Below are 17,595 nucleotides of genomic sequence, written 5' to 3'. Positions count from 1 at the left end.
ACATGCGAAAAGGGGTAACATTGGACACCCTTGGGCATCGAACAAATCAGGCGCTTGTTGAGCGTCCTATTTGTGCAAAATTTATGCAAAAATGAGCTTTAACGGCGGTCTTTAGGGGTGATTGGTAATCAACAGCGCTCGGGGCATCCGATTGCTTTCAAACGACTTGGGTGTTTGATGTTACTGTTAACAGTAGAGATAATATCGGGCACGGGACTCTCATAAGATGTGCTGACATGATCAAATGTGGTTACAAGCAAGGCTACGATAATGGGATTATCACACGTGATTCCGATATGATCAAATGTGGTTACAAGCAAGACCACGATAATGAGACTCACGATAATAGGACTCTCACGCGAGAATCTGGTAGAGACAAATGTACAACTGAAGAGCACACTGGGACTCCTGCAGATGATTACGATAGAGTCAAATGGAACACTCCATAAGGGAACACGTGTGAGGCAAATGCGGAGGAGATCAAGACTAGCGATAATCTAGAGATTATCGATAATACTAAACAAGAGGATAATTCGGTTAAGAGTACCAAATGTAATACCAAATGTAAACAAATGGAAAAACCAAGAGATCGTCTGTGTGTGGTCGAGAATCCTGTAATATCTTTAAATAGTGGAAAACTCCACACGTAAAGTGTTGAGTGGAGTATCATGGATGTACGTGATTTTACAACGAGCCACATTAAAATTGTGTGTGATTCCCTTTTCTTTGTGGTATTAGAGCTTCTTGCATCCTGGTTTATTGGAATTTTTCTTTCAATGGAGTCAATATCCAGCGATTACTCTATCAAGTTCCTATATCCCTTCAATTTGAATGTGGCAAATTTTGTCACCATCAAGCTCAACCACTCAATTTTTCTTTTGTGGAAGACACAGTTGCTTGGGCTCATTGAGAGCCAATACATGATTGGCTTCGTTGATGGAGAAACTCTCATTCTAGTGTAGACCATTGATGGAATCTCGAATTCATATTTCGTTGTCCGAAGGAAATCAGATAGGCTGCTACGAGGATGGATCACAGGCACTCTCTCCGAGGAAGTGTTGGGTCTCATCGTTGGTCACCAAACGTCAAGTGAGGTATGAAATACTCTCATTAAGGCCTTTGCTCACGTCTCTAAAGAAAGAGAATTTCTCTTAACTCAAATATTGTAGTCATACCGAAAGAAAAATCTCTCGGTAAATGAATATGTTAATGGGTTAAAAAAAAATTGTGATAAACTTGCTCCCATTGGCAAGCCCGTAGAAGATGAAACTATGGTTTTTTGGCTTCTCAATGGGTTGGGCCATGAACATGATGCTTTTATTACAACTATGCTAAAACCACCTATTCCATCGTATGATGATGTGGTCGGTTTGCTTCAAGGGTGAGAAACTATGTGCACCATTCATGAAGAAGGTGTCAATGAAAACTCTATCTTTTTTGGGCAGAAGTTTACCAATCATAAAAATCAGTTCAACTCTAAGTAACAGTTTAATTCAAAAGGACAAGGTTTTGTCCAGGCCAATCAGGGTGGTAGTCGATTCAATCAGAATAAACCAAAATCTGGTTTAGTCCACCAAATCCTAAAAACAATCTAGGAAGAAAAAAAGAGTGTTATGCCAAATCTGCGGATAATTAAATCATAGTGCTCTTAACTGTTGGCATCGTTTTAACCATGCCTATCAAGCTGATGGCATTCCACAGGCTCTTGCTGTCATGAAATTGACAGATGACCAAGATCAAGAATGGTTTTCTGACACAGAAGCTACCTCACATATCACTGCCAATCTAGGTAATCTCAACACCTATTCTAAGTATTATGGATCCGAAAAAGTTATGGCCGACAATGGTGCTAGACTAAATATTACTCATGTTAGGACCGCACAACTCGATAATGGTAACCACTCGCTTCCGTTGAATAATGTTTTGGTTGTTCTTGAGATAAAAAAGAATTTGGTATCCGTAAGTTAGTTAACTTCTGCTATGCCATGTTTATTTGAGTTCTCATCTAATGGTTTTGTGATTAAGGACAAGAGGATGAGAAGACAGGTGGCGACAAGGAGTAGAGTGAGAGACTTGTATGATTTTGACAGCTCAAGGAACAAGGTCCACCATCAACAAACCTTCTTTTCATCTCGTTTTAAACACTCAAGTTGGGACGTCTGGCATCAAAGACTTGGGCGTGTGTATGCACAAGTTGTTGATTTTTTGGACAAAAATAAATTTATTTCAATAACATCAAAATTGACTATATGTATTATATTTGCGAGTTGCCAAATGGGAAAAATAAGTAGACTACCTTTTCTTTCCGTTAATGAGCATTGCATGGAGTTATTTGGCAAAATCCATTATGAGTTATGGGGACCCACCCCTGTTACTTCTCATCAAGGGTTTATATTTTATGCAATTTTTATTGATGAATACTCCTATTTTTTTTATATTTCTCTTATGATACAAATCCGAACTCTGCCAAAAATTCATTGAGTTTCATGAGTATGTTCAAACTCAATTTGAAAAACGTGTCAAGATATTTCAAACTGATGAAGGGAGTGAGTTCAAGAGTAATGAACTTAGGACTTATCTGAAGTCCAACGAGATTGTTCACCATAAAAGTTGCTCAAAAGCTCTTGAACAAAATGGCATGACTCAACGGAAACATTGGTCTATCACTAAGCTGAGGTTAACCATGCTTTTTCATGCTAACTACTTGCCATCCCGATTCTGGGTCGAAGCTTTCTTAACGGTAGGATGGATCATCAACCGACTACCTATGCCAACTTTATCTATGACAACCTCGTATAAAAAAGTTTTTCTAAAGAAACCAAATTATTCAAGTTTGCAGGTCTTTGGATGTCAGTGTTTTTCCTATTTTTGGGATTATGCAACTAATAAATTTGACCCAAAAATGCTACCATGTATTTTTTTGAGATACAATAATCATCATAAGGGCTACCAATGTCTCTTTTCTCCCAGTAGGCGAGTCTATACTTCACGACATGTTTTTTATGAAAGTGTATTTCTATACTCTAAACCTAGATTCTTGTTTTCTGCTAACAACAAAAAAAGTGAGTTCACCAGTCTGGGAGAGTGGTCTTCTCACAAAGATCACATGATGCCTGACTCTCTTGATCTTCGTAATGTGACATGTGACTCTAGCCATGAGGATTTGGTTATGCCCTGTAACCCATCTTCGACCAATCTGTCGAGTCACTCCACTATGGATCCTCAGTCGTGTGCCTCTCCTTCTCATACTCACCTGCGAGTGCTAGTCCCACGACACTTGATAGCACTCTGGGTTCTCGAATCCATCTTATGGTGACCCATATGCGGGATGGTATAGTTAAACCTAATCCCAAATATTTTATTGCTCTCTTTGTGCGACTTGAACCTAAGAGTCTCAAGGCTGCCCTCGCTCATGATGGGTGGTGCGATGCTATGCTTGAGGAAATGTGTATTCTTCATCTCAATGACAGGTGGGAACTTGTGCCTAAGCAACTCGACATGCATATTATTCAGTGTAATTGGGTTTATAAAACCAACCTTAAAAGTGACGGCTCTATCAAACGTCTCAAGGCTCGTCTTGTTGCCAAAGGTTTTGATCAAATACCGAGCATTGATTTCCTAGAAACCTTTTCTCCAGCCATTAAGCCAACTACCATATGTACTATTCTCACTCTTGCCTTGGCTCACGGCTGAGATATCCGTTAGTTGGATGTTAAGAATGCCTTTTTGCATGGTCATTTGAATGAAACAGTGTTCCTTGAACAACCTCATAGTTTTTCAGATCTTCAGCAACCTAATTTTGTCTGCAAACTTAAGAAAACTCTTTATGGCCTCAAGCAGGCTCTTCAAGCATGATATGATCGGTTCAACATCTTTCTGCTCTCTCTTGGCTTCTTTTCCAGCGTTGTTGACCCAACACTATTTATTTATAAAAGCGGATCTATGATTACTATTATTTTCCTTTGTGTTAATGATATTATTTTGACCGACAGTGATTCCCAGTTTCTTTGTAAATTCATCCACACGGTGAGTCAAGAATTTTTTATGAAGGATCTTGAATTTTTGCATTATTTTTTGGGCATTGAAGTTCATCGGTCTGCTGGGGGTCTCTTCTTGAATCAACCACGTTGTGCCTATGAACTTTTGTACAGGGCTTGATGTCAAGTCTGTCTCAACTCCAATGGTGGCTCATGCTGATGGCACAACGGAATGAGATTTACCTTTTTGAGATGTCACATTTTATCGAAGTCGTGTTGGAGGCCTTCAATACCTTACTATGACTCGACTAAACCTCTCTTTCAGTATTAATTATGTTAGTCAGTTTATGCAGCATCCCACCAACAATCATTTTCAAATGGTTAAGTGGATCCTCAGGTTCATTCATGGTACTATTGATCATGGCATTAGACTTCTCTCCAACCAGTCTTTATCCTTATATGCATTTTTTGACGTCGATTGGGCCGACTATCCCATTACTCGTCGCTCTATCTCCGAATTCTGCATGTTTCTTGGGACATATTGCATTTTCTGGAGTGCTAAGAAGCAACCCATTGTTGCTCGATCGATCTCTGAGGTTAAATATCAGTCAATGGCCTCTACCACTGTAGAACTAATGTGGCTTACGTTTCTTCTTCGTGACCTAGGCATTTCCCTTCGTCATCCACCTATTCCCTTTTGTGACAATGTTTTGGCCCTTCAGACCACCATCAAGCCTGCCTTCCACTCTCGAATGAAGCATGTTGAGATCAATTATCATTTTGTTCAAGAGAAAGTTGCTCTCGGGACTCTTATTACTCATTATGTGCCATCGTCCAAGCAGCTTGTTGATCTCTTTACCAAACCTTTGTCGCATACCGTCTTTCTTGATCTTTGAGTCAAACTGGGTCTCTAAGCTCCGCCCATGACCAGTTTGATGGGGACCATTAACAATAGAGGTAATATCGAGCACGAGACTCTCATAAGAGGTGCTGATATGATCAAATGTGGTTACAAGCAAGGCTATGATAATGAGACTCTCACACGTGATTCCGATATGATCAAATGTGGTTACAAGCAAGACCACGATAATGGGACTCACGATAATGGGACTCTCACACGAGATTCTGATTGGGACAAATGTGCAACCAATGTGCATATTGGGACTCCTGCTGATGATTACGATAGAGTCGAATGAAACACTCCAGAAGGGAACACGTGTGAGGAAAATGTTGAGGAGATCAAGACTAGCGATAATCTAGAGATTATCGATAATACTAAACAAGAGGATAATTCGGTTAAGAGTACCAAATATAATACCAAATGTAAACAAATGGAAAAACCAGGAGATCGACTAAGTGTGGTTGGCAATCCTGTAATATCTCTAAATAGTGGAAAACTCCCCATGTAAAGTGTTGAGTGGAGTATCATGGATGTAGGTGATTTTACACCGAACCACGTAAAAATCATGTGTGATTCCTTTTTCTTTAGTTACATACTACCCTACCCTGGTTGATTTTTTTTACCTCTTTAAAGTACACATCTATATGTTCTCTATTAAGTAAACAATAAGACACATCTAACGGTTCAAATCGAGCATAAAACATCAAAGAAAGGGTCATGATAGATTTCCAGATTTCAAGTTTAGCTCTGTTAGAGAACATGCTTCTTCTATCTGAGTTTAGAGCCCGGGTCTGTTCAGTAACAAAGATGCTCCAATCAAGATATTATTACGGAATATCCAGAACTGTAATTCAGGAATTGATCTGATTTTATCTCTGTTCGTTCTGATCTGAGTTCTGGTAGTTCCCAAACTGCCTGATTCCTTTGGCCACCCAGCACCCTCATGAATCGGTCATGGTATGGACGTGGCTTTGTGTCGACCTGACCAGATCCAGGTTCAATTAAAAATACCTTGGTTATTCCTGTCACATCTGATAAAGGAATCCGTACTTCAAATCCAACCCATTTTCACTCGAATTCTGCCAAGGATTACAATTTCATCTGCAAATTCAAAGCTTAAAAAAACTGGAAAAAAACAAACTCACACTCTACCATGACAGTAGCATGCACTTCGAGTACTGGATTGGATCTGAATTCAATTAATCATGAAGTGCAGATCCAAGACTATCATCAATGTAACTTTTGATTCTTTTTGTGGAAATTACAGAGGCACGAGATATGCAATCAACAAAATTGCACTGGAACAGAATAAATTACAATAGCATGCATTCCAGTATTGAACTGAATCTCATGAACTCAATTAAGCATGAAATGAAGATCCAAGGTTACCATCAATCTGATTTATGGAAATGATTGTGGCATGAGATATGAAACTAACAAAATTGTAATGGAATAGAATAGTTCACAATCAATCTATGTATTTTACATCTGTATAAACCATAAAACAAAATTCTTCACCATATATACAGATCCTTTTTGGCCCTTTTTTGTTCATTAATTGGCCCCCCAACAGCTCATGTACATAACTCTCCTTAGTGACTCCTCTGGATCATTAATTCCATCTTCACCCATTGTTCTCTTCATCAAAGAAGATGAATCATTTGAAGATGGAGCCTTGTCTGCTTGCATAAAGGAGCCAGAATTCCACTTCACATTTTGTTGCAAGACTCTCAAAGTATTATTCAATCTGATGCTTTGATCTTCGAGGCCCTCAACAGCTGCTGTTGCAGTTGCAGTGATCATGGCCCGGTTGATATAGCTCATTGTTTCAGTCACTTCTTTTCTCCTCTAGTAGAAATATGAAAAACTGTTCCCAAAGATGACCACAGTTCTGAACTCAAAGCACACTGAGATTTTGAGTAGAAAAGATGGCAGGCTCTTATATTTATTGAAACAAGATATAGGCCAACCATAGAGGCGGTCTTATTAGAAAAAAAAGCTGGTGGTATTAGAAATACTATGTCTCTTTCTCATTTGAACAGCTAAATCCAGCTTTTTTGCTCCCATGGTTTTGGTTTCAGGCAAATGACAAAGATTGGGGATTGCATGTCTTGTATTATATCTCAAGTTGGGGAAAATGAGTCAAAGTTTGGTTTGATGGCTGTCCGTTTGGGCTTATAATTTGGACTTTTCCCTTAGAAAAGACGGCATAATTGTGCATTGCATCTGGCTAAGCTAGTGGTTCAGATTTTTTTTATATGGTGGGCCCAAGTAGCTGAGGCCCAATTGGGTCCCACTCAGATCTTTAGATCAGATCCATTGGTATCTAGGGGCTCATCTGATACGGTGAGCTGCGCTTCAAATATTTAATTATGGAAAATTCCAACGAGGCCTCACTTTTTTGCCCTAATACCAAAAAAAGGCCTCATATTTAATTATGAAAAAGAGGCTCTCTGTTTCAATGAAAACTACCAAACAGAAACCTACTCTTACCATTGATCATTAACTCAGCTTAAATCTCAGTTAAATTGATTCAAATAATAATAGCAGTAAATACCCTCAAATGACCAAAATACCTACCCTCTCTTCTTTATGAGGGTGTTTATTTATTTTTAAACTCCAAAGGCTGATATAGAAAACTCAAAAGAATCATGCTCTCCAAGATGCTGGAGCATGGAGGTCAACCTGAGGTCCGTATATGGCAGTCTTCAAGAACTTCTAGCTCAATCAGAAAATTCAGAAAGGTGTCACTTCAAAATTTTAAATTAAGGGGAAAAATCTGGCCTCCAAATGAAAAATTTTCATTTAATTATCTCTTTAATTGAGCCGGGGGAGTCCTTAACTGCCTAACTAGGGGTGTCAACGGGCCGGGTTTACCCGGACCAAACCCTATAGGGTCCGGGTATGATGACAAACAAGAAAACCCGATTAATACCCAGGTCCAGACCCGAAGGTCGGATTAATACACGCACCCGGGTATAGTTTGTGAATATACAAGACCCAGGCCCGACCCGAGTTCTGATTAAGACCCACAAATTTTCAATGTAAAACTGATAAAAAATATTATTTTACCAGGTATATGGTCTGGGTCTGGTTCATGTAGTTCTTATCGGGTTTGGGTATGGATTCTCTTATAGTGGACCCGATTAGAGAAAGGTTCGGACCCGATACCATACCCAAAAATCTGGTCCAAGTCTGGTTCTACCTGGGTCCGAATTACCAAACACGACCCATTGACACCCCCATGTAGAACTATGGGCTACCCTGCTGGATAATGCTCACTTCAAACAGAGAACATTCCAAGGGTGTTTTGACACCAAGCATGAAGGGTAAAATATACTCTTAGACGCCCTGCATTTCTTAGTAGTTCCTTATTAGGCATGAGAGGTAGAATATACTCTAAAAGCATACATGATCTCTGTTGCAACGTAAAAGACTTGACTAACTGGAGTTTCAACATTCAGAAAACTGCAAGGAATTGAATGTTCCCTGGAAACTCTAAGCTTATACACAGGAAAACAATTATTTGGACATTGACGTGAGAGTTTTCACCTGATCATGTAGATACATGACAATGAGAATGACTCAAAAGATGACAGACTTGATTATGGCTTTAAGCATGTCACGGCGCAGCAAGGGCTGCAATTGAAGTTAACATTGATGCCAGGCTTCAAAGAATATCAATTGAGAGATGGTTAATGAATAAGTGCAAGGAGCTAAATTCTCGTATTTTCTCCGAGTTTTGAGACAAGATTGAGGGTGCAATTGCATGTGGCGGAAGGATGCTCCATGCTGCAATCAGCGCGGAGGATTCTTTCCCAAGTAAATGAATCGGACCGCCCTCCGTTCGGGAAACATTACTGAAGTAAAGCGGGGGTTGGGGTTGCGTAAATCATGATTTTGCCCCCACTTTCCTCGTGGAAAGAGGGTGTTTTGTTTGCATGAGCCTGTGGGGTTTCATGTCATTACTTAAAAACTCCCCCTTTTCAGTGATGCAAATGGGCTCTAAAAACCACCAGGGGGTATGTGTTGGTGCACTTTCTTATGAAACATACCCTCTTTCATAGTAAAGAGGGCCTCTTTTTGAGTAGTGAAACAAACATGTTGATGAACAATATGTGGCGGGCTCACATAATAAATGAAAAAATCAGTTTTCCTATCAAAATGAGTTCACAATACCCCTCTCGGGGAAGCACTTTCTCTTATAGTTATCTCTTTCAAGGGAAAGCAGCTTTCCTTGAGTGCGGGTTGTAATAGGGCACTCTAGAGAAATGAAACAGGTTAAATCAATGACATCTGTCCTTGCACGGATTTTGGCAAATGCTCGTCTTGGCAAACGCTTTTGTTTGTGATGGTGTTTTGCTAATGGGACCGTTGCTGGCAATGGACTATATTCTTTTCTTTCTTAGGTCGTGTAATAATTTATTATGGAAATATGAGCCACAAGATTGGCTATGGAGATCTTTTGTAAATTTTAATATAAATTCCGGCTAACCCCAGCGTTCTTTTAAAAAAAAAAGTGAAAAAGGTAAGCGAAACAGGTTAGGTTAATTATGCTTTTGGATCTAACTCAGTTCCATTTTTAACCAAATAACAGAGAATACCCTGCATTTCTGACCAAAAACTGCGCCAGGAACTTCAGTCAAAGCTGAGAACTCAGATCCTGCTGATCAGATTAAGAAATGAGACCTGGTAAATGATCTTCTGAAAATGGGTAATTATTTTTGAAGTGAAAGATGTAAACTGGTTGAGTTGGGTCCGGTTCTACATATGATCTCATAAGATTTAGATTCGATGAAAAAATAAGACCATGTGGTAGAAGATCTGCTGAAAACCTGTAAATATTACTTTTCCAGTGAAATATACAAATGGTTCAGGTTAATCAGCTTCTGGGTCTGGATATATCTTTGATATCATAAAAGGATCCAGTCCCAGTTAAGAATAAGACAATGTGTTATGGGATCCAATGAAAATGAATAAAATCTACTTATTTTTCAAGTGAAAAAGATAAATGGTTTGGGTTATAGTTGATTTAGACGGGGGTTGATCATGTAAGATCAGCTGATTCTGAACCAAATTCAAACAAAACTCACTGTATTTGTTTTAGTTGGACCCTAATTCGTATATGTCTAGATCTGATCCAGTTTGTATCTGGGCCAAAACAGCTGTCCCATCTGCATCCCCGAATGGTAGGCATGGGCTGCTCTCTTTTTATTGTAGATAACAAAGGAACTCAATTCTCAAGAATTGAATTCTAATGTTTATACTCATGTGCACCAAATGCTTATGCGGCCGGCATGGCGATGGTAGGTATAACAGGATGAGCCAGTGGGACCAGGTCTTTGTGTAGGTACAGTTTCCATCGCAGGAGCTCACCTTAGCCTAACGTGCCACTGAATCAACTGGCTAATCAGCACCTATCCTTTTGTGGCCCCATATGGCACCTATACGAGCACAGAATGACTGCTGCAGGTTAATGAACAACTGATTTGATTAAAATTTTCATAAAAAATGCAAATACAAATGGATGTTGCAGATGAAGTGCACAAATTCTGTTTCAAATTCTAACCTACGGGTGACGTTCCTTCCCCAAGGTAGAAACTGGGTGTACTTTCTGGTGGGCAGGGGCACCTCTCCGGATTTACCAACAGGAGGCCAACCAATGTGGGGTTGTCATTTGAACTTTTCAAAAAAAAAGAAAGTGGTTTTCCTCTGTTATATATATATATATATATATATATATATACCAAATTCTATTGGTGTCCTGGTGACATGTAAGAATAAGGTAACGTGAGTGAGAGAAACTTGCTATTTCTGCTGTAACCGTTACTTCAATTGGAAAACAGGGCACAGGCTTCAGAATTGAGAAAGGATGATGCCACTTGGCTGATTTGCAGAATTACCATTGAATCCAACAGATAAGATCTGCTGGCTTACCCTTTTGTTCTTAGCAAAGCAATCTGATTGTGGGGAGCACCATAAAGAGATGACATTTGCCAAACCTTTTGCTGAATTTGGACCAGAGCCATTATAGTTCTTCTGTAAGGATCAGTCATGATGCTCTGCTTTAGGTTAACCCAAGTGCATCCTTACTCCAAAAGGCTAATTTTCAGCATAATTAAGGATCAATTCATGCAGGCTCGCCTCAAAACGCCACATGCTTGGTTCTAAACCATGCTTATCTTTATGATTTTTTTCTCGACGAAAAAAAAGTTGATACATTAAATTAATTCCAATATATATATATATATATATATATATATATATATATATATATATATATATATATATATATATATATATATAGCTACCTAACAGTTTTCTGGCCTACCCGAGTGAATGAGTATCTTTGTGTTATTTTTTGCAAATATGATCCTGAAATGACACTTGGATCATGTTTTTCATTAAAAACATGAGTTTTTAAACCTTGAATATTTATAAAAATTTTAAACCGTCAAATTTTAAATCATATAAAAAACTTACTTCAGAGTCTACAAAATATCAATGCTGTCAGAATTAAGTCAGATTCGAGAAAAAACATCGAAAAACCCTTCAATAACCCAGTAGGCTCAGGGTAAGCTAGATAAGTGGTAGGCAATTTCCATCTATTGTATATATATGCAATAATATTTGATAAAATAGACGGTTATCCAAAAAATAACAAATATGAATATATTAGCCAAAAGTTTGGTGCTAATGTACAGACAATTTACAAAATAATGCAGGGCAGGTTTTTAAGCCACCCTGCACCTCTCTCTCACGCACACTTGTCAGTTTGGCCCCCAACAACTCAAGTACATGACCATCCTGAGAGATTCTTCTGCCTGCTCACTTCTGTCTTCTACCATCTTTGTCTTTGAGAAGGGGGAAGAAGGTGAGTCGATTGGTGGCGATGGAAGTCTCTGAAATTGAAGAGCAGAGGCAGAGCTCCACCTCATGCTCTCGCTCAGGTCTGTCACAATGGAATGGATTCTACTTCTTTTATCTTGCAGACCGTCGACAGTTGCAGCCATGCTGCCGGTTATGACTGCTCTGTTCATGTAACTCATTGAACTCTTTATAGAAAAAAGGACTCGGATTCTAAAGAATATGATTTTGAGTGTGCTAGGAGATGGGGGAAACACTCGATGCCAAATGAGAGTTGAGGGAATATCGATATTTATAGGAGAAGGGAAATGGTAATGATCCCTTTAGCCTATGGTTTTGCAACAATGCAGTCAGTGGTTTTCAAAAACCAGCGCTCCCCAAGGAAAGAAATACCATGTCGTTCTTATTTTTCTCCTTATTTTAATACCAACTTTTTATTCATATTTTTGATATGGGAAAGATTGGGATATATGAAGCATATCCATCAATCAATGCAAAAAGGTCATATAATGAAAGCTATGGCAACCATGCACATTATATGCATCAATGGGTTTGCCTGAATGAACATAGTAAAAATCAAAATATTAGTTTTTACATGTTAATAACACTCAAGGTGAGAGCATATGATAATTTCAGAAACAAAACTAAGAGAGAAGGAAAAGGAAATTTACTTTAAAGTTTTATTGAAAAACCATGTTGAGCAAAGTTACTTATGTGACATATGTTGAAAAAATGCCATGTAATGCTTATAGTGATAATGATAAGACGTCATTAATGGCATTTACATTGTTCTTTAAAAATGCCAATTTTGCTTACCATGATAAAGACCACTTATTTTGAGATTGGATGTGATGGGTCGATGGTATTCGAATAATAGCAGTCTTAATCGAAGCGTCCGGCTGGAATTCCGGTGGTTGGTTGTCCTCAATCTTGCCAATAAAAAAAAGAAAAAGAAAGATAACATTATTTATTTGTTTGTTTAGTGTTGTAAACGTTGAGATCAATGGTACATACCACTCTTATAGCTTTACTACGGATGAGTAGTACGTTCTTGGTGATCCCTTCACACTTGGATAAATTAAAAATTGAAAACCTCAACCCCTTCAGCTAAAGGTATCATGGTATCCAATGCCATAATGCTGATTATTTATCAATCAGTTCATTGTAGCAGGAGTAAAGAAGGAAGTTCAAGACACGTGGGGTTCTGTACGGCATGTTTATCACTTCGAACCTACGTGTCACATACAGAAATACCTCATCTCATGACAGAACAATTTTTGGTCTTTTGATACAGTAAAACCTTAGTACACCTGCAGTAAAGATGCTTGGTCAGCCTAGAGTGCGTTCTACAAGTTCAAGAACAAAAGTATTTCTAGCCCTAGGATAACAAAGACACCTTATGACATGAATTATCTGGTGTATTACCCTGAAATTAATGGTGGTGTGGCCAGAAGTCTAGAATTTGGCATCCCTTGGAATGCCACCAAATTCATGAACTCCAAAGTTCTCACCACTAAGATGTTTGGCATCCTTTGAAATGTCACCAAATTTGTGAACTACAAAGTTCTCACAATTACGATAATTAGAAGCACTTGGTAATTAACATGGATATACCATGAGCATGCAGGTATTACTGAGATGAAGTGTTCATTGCACCCCCACGTTATTTTTAGCTGAGAAGAACTTTGCCATTTCTATACAAAAAGAAAAAAATCACCAACGGGACTCTGCTTGTCCGGTAGGAGCAGCTAATGCACGTCACCTTGTGTTGGGACGTTACCAGTTCAAATCCCAAAGGTATCGTTGTATAACTGGTAGGGGTCTGCGTGCCCTGAACCCAGCTTGCCTTTAAAAAAACAAAACAAAACAAAACAAAATTTTAACTTTTACACGTTTGAGCAAGCCTCATGTTTTGGGGAAACCATCTTGGTTTGGATCCTTGGGCACCCACTAATGGGTGCCATTGGGTTTCTTTGTGTCCGGCTTTGATGGCCTTGGGGGCCAGAAAGGTAGTTGTTAGCACCAGTGTCTTAGCTCAGCAGGAAATCTAGGGTCCACCATGATAAGACTTAGCTTGGGACCTGTATGAGCTCCGTTCACTTGAAATATATAAAGGACTGCATTATTGGTCTTAAAGAGACATACTCTTTTACAAGTCTGAAGACTTTATGGCGAATGCGTACAGATGCAAATTGGCCACTCTCAAACAAACAGGTCAAGATCTATGGGCCAGCTTATGGTTCAACTGAACTCTACCTTAGTATGGTAACATATCAATGAACTTTATCTCAGTATGGGAGATTAAATGTAATTTGAGCCCGTAAGACATGTAGTAGACCCTACATTAAAACAAGGCTTGGCCGACTTAGCCTCCTTTAAAAAAAAAAAACTGACCTACATGGAAATTAGCGATTCTGTCTCCATGACAACCTGAAACTTTAATCAGGCTCTTAAAACTTAGTGGGACGTGTCAACTACTGGTTTGTTGAGCTTATATATTGCGTGCCTAAGATGGGCTCCAGTCTTTTTGGGTCATCAATCCATGCATGACCTTAAGCTCAAACCATTTTAGTATGTTCCTGCAGAAGTCGACCCCCAGACCAGTCTGTGAAGCCTGAGCCGCCTGCAAAATGTGCTCAACAGGCTCAGTCTAGTTGGTTTCAATTAGTGAAGTAAATAGGTAGATCCCAAACCAAAGTGCGGTCAGTCCCTAAACAGAATGGTATTAAATCTGATACGCATACCACGTTGGTTCCGATAGGGATCCAAAACCTTTTCAACTAGCCCCCTAGTGCTAATTTCTTACTACCAAGTTCACCAAACCGAACAGAGGGTATTCAAGCTCGGCTCATTCTTGTGGAGTGCTAGGTCAAGCTCGAGCTCATGGCAAGCTCGAGTTCAACATGCTGAGCTTAATCGAGTTGGCTCATTAACAATGCAAAATATATTTTTAAAAACGATATAAGCTCCTAAACTTACTAACCCAAGCTCAAGCTGGCTTATGTACAAAATAAATACATTAATTGTCTCAAAGTTGTATGCAACACCAACGGGGGCTCCCCTTGTATGGCAGGAGCAGTTAGTGCAAGTCACCTTGTGTTGTATAACTGGTAGGGGTCTGCATGCCTAACCCCAGCTTTCTCTGTCGAAAAAGAAAAGTTGTATTCTATAAGATTTGAGCTCTAAACTTATGGCTTACGAGGCAAACACTTCAACCATATATAATCTATAAGAGTCAAGCCGAGCTGAATACCTGTTGTTCATGTTCAGCCTACCGAACCTATTTCACAAGTGCTAAACTTGATCTTTGCGAGCCCAACCGAGACCTAAGCAGCTTGTCTTGTTTCCCCAGCCCTAAATTCTTAGGTAATTCTGGTTTTGACTCTATTTTCAAAGTAAATCCGGTGATAAAAATTGCTTCTCCATGAGCCAAACGAAAGGTCAAAAGAACTGTCAAGCATGGATCCATATTGAGGCAGGTCCCCATCAAAATGAATAGATTTCCTGCTGTAAGAAAATGACAACATTGTCATAAGAAAGGTGGGAAGTACAAATTACCAATTAAAAAAAGAACTGCGAATTTATGGCTGGAAATATGGGTGGGTCCAAATCTCCTCTCACACCAAAACCATGGGATGGGAGGAGAACGTTGATAACAACTTTTTCGGTTTGAGAAAAAGAACATATTAGCCACTGGTATTTTGGTACAGAACCTGGTTATTTTCTTAAAACCATTTGCTGCTGCTGCAAAACCATGAGTGACCATCCTCACCTCTTCTGCTGTACTATATAAATATATTGATTTCCTCACCAGTCAGAAACAACTCAATCATCCAAGACTTTGAAATAACTCTAACCTCCTTCGTTGGGGAGAATTCTCTTACCCTGTTTGTTTAGAGAGAGAAAAGAAAGAAGAGCGAGAAAGATGAGTCACATGAACAGAGCAATGGTAAGGGCAGCCGTAGTTGCAGTAGTGGAAGGCTTGAAGGATCAAGGGATCAAAGTCAGTTCGTTGATGAGAACATTGGATCAAAGCGCCATGAGGAACCATGGTGCCTCTCTGCAAGCAATGAGAGTCTCATCTTCAACCATCAACTCCTCTACTTCTTCTTTGGTGCAGAGAAAGATGGGAGAAGAGAGAAGTAAAGAGGCAGAAGAGTCACTAAGAAAAGTTATGTATTTGAGTTGTTGGGGACCTAATTGAGTGAAGGGAGAAAGGAAGGTGAAGAAAGAAGAGAACGGGAAGAGATTCAATATTTCATCTGTTCCAACCATATGGAGAGAGAGAGAGCCGAAAGAGGATCAACATTATCACACATGAAGATCAACAAAATGTTGAACCCAACAAAATAGAAAACAAAACTAAAATATAGAAAAACAAAAGCAAAAGGAAAAGAAACTACAACCAGCTAGCAACAAACAACAAAGCCAAGCTCAACCAGGATCCTCTGGAAAAGAAGGAACCACCGATGAGTGAACGTTGTTCAGACGGAAGGAGAGGTCTCTAAGATGCATACATAGCGTATACATCAACCAAGATTTTATGGACAAGATTGTTAAGGATGACTGGAATTTGACGGAAAGTAGCATCATTGCGTGCCATCCAAACAAACCACCAAGTAGTAAGCAATCATGTCTTCCAGATCAGTCTCCACCGCTTGCAACGTCTAATTTCAATAGGGCCTAGGAGCAGATCAAGCGCAAAAGACTCCTCTTTAACAATTACGTTCGGAGATCTCCACGTGCTATTAAATAGGGCCACGAAGATTGGGCAGGACCAGAATAAATGAAAAGTAGTTTCTTCAGCAGCTTGACACAGCACACACCAACTTGAGAACTGAAAGCCCAACTTCTTTAAATAACTATGAGTCTGAACCCTATCATGCAAAATTAACCAAGCCAAGACCTGAGATCTTGGGGTAGGGCCCTTATCCCATAACGCACACTCAGGGAACCAATCTGCCCCTGGGGCGAGCAACGATCTATACACTTTATGGGTATGGAACGCACCATTTGGTGCAATAGCCCAATGCAACCACTGATCATAATTACTTGTATCCCCAATTTGATCTCTGAAGGACGATAAGGCTCTCAGCCACATGCTTCGCAAGTGCGAGATCGCCAACCCCCGGGTTCCATGACGAGAGTTAGATAAATCAGGAGCACCATATTTAGCATGAAGCAAACGAGCACAAAGAGAACCTGGTTGATGGGCCATCCAACATTGCTTGGCCACAAGAGCAATACTCCTCTATCTTGGAGCAAAAACACCTAAGCCAGCCATACGCTTAGGTAACACCAATGTTCGCCAACCAACCAAATGGCGCTTACTCTTAAGCTGACACCCAGACCAAAGAAAATCCGTCATTAAACGACAAATCTGCTTCTCCACGCCCACCGGCATCACGAACATTGACATGAAGAATTCAGGGATAGAAGAAAGAACATGTCTGATTAAAGTCAGACGACCAGCAATGGAGAGATAAGACGCCTGCCACGAAAAAAGCTTGTTTTCACTTTTTGAATAGTTGGAGCCCAAGCAGCGGAAGATAGGCGCTTCACTTGTAACGGCAGGCCCAAATACGTCATCGGCAACTCAGAGATTGCACAATTGAAAATCCGTTGACCCGCTGCAAGCATAGGATACTGAACATTGAACATAGTAATAGAGCATTTGCTATCATTTAGGGAAAACCCAGAAAGAGAAAGAAAAAACTGGAGAATAAGCTTGAATCTAAGCATTTGTTGCACGTTTGCTCGCCAAAAAATAATCATATCATCAGCATAAATAAGAATATGGTCTTAAAAATCTGGAAGATCTAGAGGATCTATCAGGCGCTTCTCCGCAGC

Source organism: Nuphar pumila, chromosome 11, assembly GCF_984573655.1.
Source record: "Nuphar pumila chromosome 11, dmNupPumi1.hap1.1, whole genome shotgun sequence".
NCBI classification, from domain to species: domain Eukaryota; kingdom Viridiplantae; phylum Streptophyta; class Magnoliopsida; order Nymphaeales; family Nymphaeaceae; genus Nuphar; species Nuphar pumila.
Note: the sequence above shows the minus strand (reverse complement) of the source record.